This window comes from Dipodomys ordii, unplaced genomic scaffold (genome assembly GCF_000151885.1).
Source record: "Dipodomys ordii isolate 6190 unplaced genomic scaffold, Dord_2.0 Scaffold149, whole genome shotgun sequence".
NCBI classification, from domain to species: domain Eukaryota; kingdom Metazoa; phylum Chordata; class Mammalia; order Rodentia; family Heteromyidae; genus Dipodomys; species Dipodomys ordii.
The window spans coordinates 1322515-1326324 of NW_012267365.1; the positions used below are offsets into that span (position 1 = coordinate 1322515).

Consider the following 3810-nt stretch of genomic DNA (forward strand, 5'->3'; position numbering starts at 1 on the left):
TATATATATATATATATATATATATATATATATATATATATATATATATATTACACACAACATTTTCATCATTATCCGCTCATAGATCATTGGGCTGTTTGATTTCCTTGTTTATAGTAAACTGAAGCAACAAACAGAGATGTTCAAAGGTCTTTACTGCAAACTGACTTGTAATATTCAGGATAGATGACCAAAAGTAGTATTGCTTGATCACAAGCTAGTTGTAGAGTTTTTAGGAATATTCAACCTGTCTTCCAGAATATTACACTACATTACATTCCCCCTAACAGTATAATAAAGCTGGTAGTATAATAAAGTGGTAGTTTCCTGGAGCCCATGATAATTTTTACAGTCCAAAGAATGTCCTCTCTAACCTCTAGAGTTTGGAAAGTCCCCATCTACAATTAATAGCAAGATGCCAAGATGGCATCCAAGTAACGTAGATTCATATCCAAATTTAATCTCACCAAAAAGAGTTAACAAAGAAAAGATTCACCTTAGATGTGAATAATAATAAAACAATGGATTTTATTATTTAATTTTTATTTATTTTGGGTTTTGTCAGTACTGTTAAGTCCAGTACTGTTAAGTCCACTATTAAGTGCATATATGTTGACACCCCCATAATTTCTTCTTCATGGAACATGCATTCCCTTTTTTATATGAGGTGATAATTTTTTAGTCTCTTCTTACTGATTTTGACCTGCAATTGATTTCATTATAAGTATAGCTACTCTTTAATTTCTGATGAGTTTGTTTGTAAGGTCTTTTTTCATCCATCATCTTGAATTTGTTTATATCTTGGATGATGAGGTATGGGTAGTATAGCTGAGGAGAAGTGGCAATGAAGAGATGGAAATATATTTCAAAGAAAGGATTGTTAGGATATGTTTCAGGTATGATATCTTCAGTTAAAAAATAAAACAAAATAGAGACTAAAGAGAGACAACAAATATTAAATGGATTAAATGATTGGTGAAATTAAATGGCTTTATTATAAATTGCAATTTGGAAAAACCAGAGTTGAACAAATGACACAATACATAAAACACAGAAATTTTGATATTTGGGTTCTGGCAATATAGCCCTCTGTGTGTATTCTAACCTTTAAGTGAAACTTTAAGTGGAGGAAAGGACCTCTGAGATTTTGCTGCTGGCTGGTACTATGTGTCTATTCTTTGATTCAGCAGGGAGTCCCAAGCCTGTTTGGCTAGCAGAAACCAGCTTCATTCTCATTCAAATGGTTCCATTTCCTGGATTTATTTGAGCTGTTCTTCTCATAGGCATAGATTTCCTAGTGCCCTAATGATAAAGATTCACAGCCCTCTGGTCTTTCCTCTCAGGCAGGTATTGCCAAGCTTGCAGACCTTGAATAGTGTTTTCTCAATCTGCAAATGTAGCTTTCTTTGTTAAATAATATGTGACATAGTGAATCTCTTTTCAACAAGATGTGCCTTTTTTTTTATTTTTTGGTGTGCTCTGTCTTCTTTGGGCTTCTGTAGGTTGGCTAAATTCTTTGTTCTATATAATCTGTACTTCCAGTGACAGGATTCGTTCTATGTTTGGGCTTGGATGAGTGTATTTCCTCTGGTGGAGAGGAAGTGTTGAGGTTCTTTTGAAACCACATTCTATTACTAAGATGTTCTATGTGAATAAAGTTTCACAGGATAAAAATGAAGTTTGGGAAATTTGTAAAGCTGTTATTTTTGTGCAGGTAAACTGATGTTTGGAAAAATCTTGGAAGGTGTTATTTTTGTTAACCATTAGATTCAGGTTGTTAGAGACCTGCCCAGTAATGCTGCCTCTCTTGGCAATGATTTCTCCAGGCCACTTTTGCTGAGAGGAGAGTGCAGCAAGTTTGATTGTCATCCTCTTGGAAGGAAGGGTCTTTTAGGCAGATAGCATATAGTTTGTGTGTTGTCCTTATGGAATACAGTAAAACTGCAAAGGACAGTTTATATGAAGTTTCATTTTTATGGCAATTTGTAGCTTGATAGACTCCAATCTCAAGCTGAACAATCAGGTTGAAACCTGAGGGGCCAAATATTACCAGAATTATTGTATTCGATAGAGGTCTCAGGAAAGGTAATAGTCATGGCAACCCAAACCAGGTATCTCTCCTGAGACCCATGTTTGAGTATCTTACTGTCTAAGTTGATATGTGTTGTGTGGATTATTGTGGATGTTAGTTTGAACTAGATTTGTCCTGACATCCCTTTGACATGCCCTTTGCCTGTATCCTCGTACCTGTATTTGAGAATTTTTAAAAATGAAATCACAGCTGCTAGGAAGTCAGTTTCTTACTGTAGATTTATAAATATTTGGACTAAGTCATTGGCTATTATTCTAGCAACAAATTATTGTTGACTAGATCACATGAAAAATGTCTTCTATTTCTTAATCTAGGCTTCATGGTATTTCAAGTTGGTAGCCCCATATATGGAAAGGAATATGTAAGTTTTTTTTTTCTGAAGCTGTATTAATAGCAGGTGACAGAAAGGCAAGGGTACAAATTCCTATCTTGTTGAGGAGTAGACAGGCATAAGCATCATGTACCATGCTTATGAATATTTTTCTTGACCTTTGAACTTTAGTTAATTTTGAAATTGCAAGCATAAATGACTTCACTTGGAATCTTAGAGTATCACTTCTTACCTGAGCAGTTATTTCCTCAACTGGCTTTGTGTGGTCCCTTGATAAAATTTGTTCCCTTGATAAACTTTGTCCCATGATAAACTTTGTTCTAATTGATCTTTCCTGTTGCTGAGAAAGTATCCCAGATAGTGAGATATCTCAGTTCATGTAATATTCTACATTTCAGTCAGGATACTTAACAGGCCAGGTAGGAGGGAGTCTATCAATAAAACTGGCCAAATTGCAGCAACAGTAAGATTAATAGAAATAAGTCCCAAGCAGGGATTACTTTGAACCCATTAAGTTTGAAAAGCTATCACTACAATTAGGGACTCATGGACAAAAGTGTGATTGGTGTGGTATAATTCATTTAAAGGGTACGTGCTTGGTATCCTACCTTTGTCAGCTTGGTATCCTATAATGTTCATTAAAAGATCCTGAGATAGATGTCACTTGATTGAATTTTGACTTAGGATACAGTTTTTCAAGTAGTCAAAAGATTGATATCAGTCAATAGTACACAAGAAATTATTTTGATAAGTAATATTTTCTAAGTCACTTTTGGAATAGTTATAAGAACTCATTTGCTTTATAATAATATGACCTAAGTAAAACCTGTGGACAATCATTTGAGTTACAGCCAATCTAATCACATGTAATTATTTTGTAAGTTCTATCTATCTATTTACCTATATTTGAGAACATATTTTCCTACCCTTTATTATCTCCTTGAACTTTCTGAGGTTTGTCTTAATTCTTTCAGGATTTCTTTCAGGATTTTTTTGTCGGTCGTGGGGCTTGAACTCTGGGCTTGGGCACTGTCCCTCAGCTCTTCAGCTCCAGGAGAGCACTCTACCACTTGAGCCACAGCGCCACTTCCCAGGATATTTTATTATACAAAATCATGAAACCTTTTCCAAAAATGTTCTCCGTCATATATCTTCATCTCCTCTTCACTATCTTTTTCTTTCTTTAGTTTGTATTCTGAAAACTTTATACTTTGTAAAGCTTGTATTTTAAAAACTCTTGAACTCAGATGACAGTTTTGTTGTTTTTTTTGGGGGGGGGTCCGGTTGTGTGCCTGAACTCTGGGCCTGGGCGCTGTCCCTCAGCTCTTCAGCTCAAGGCTAGCACTCTACCACTTGAGCCAAAGTGCCACTTCCGCCTTTTTTCTTT

General features: G+C 35.2%; 1 pseudogene; it reads right to left on the reverse strand.

Annotated features, from left to right (window-relative positions):
• The window catches only part of LOC105997614, a 9813-nt pseudogene extending 7083 nt beyond the window's left edge, over positions 1-2730 (reverse strand).
• Between the last annotated feature and the right edge of the window lie 1080 nt (positions 2731-3810).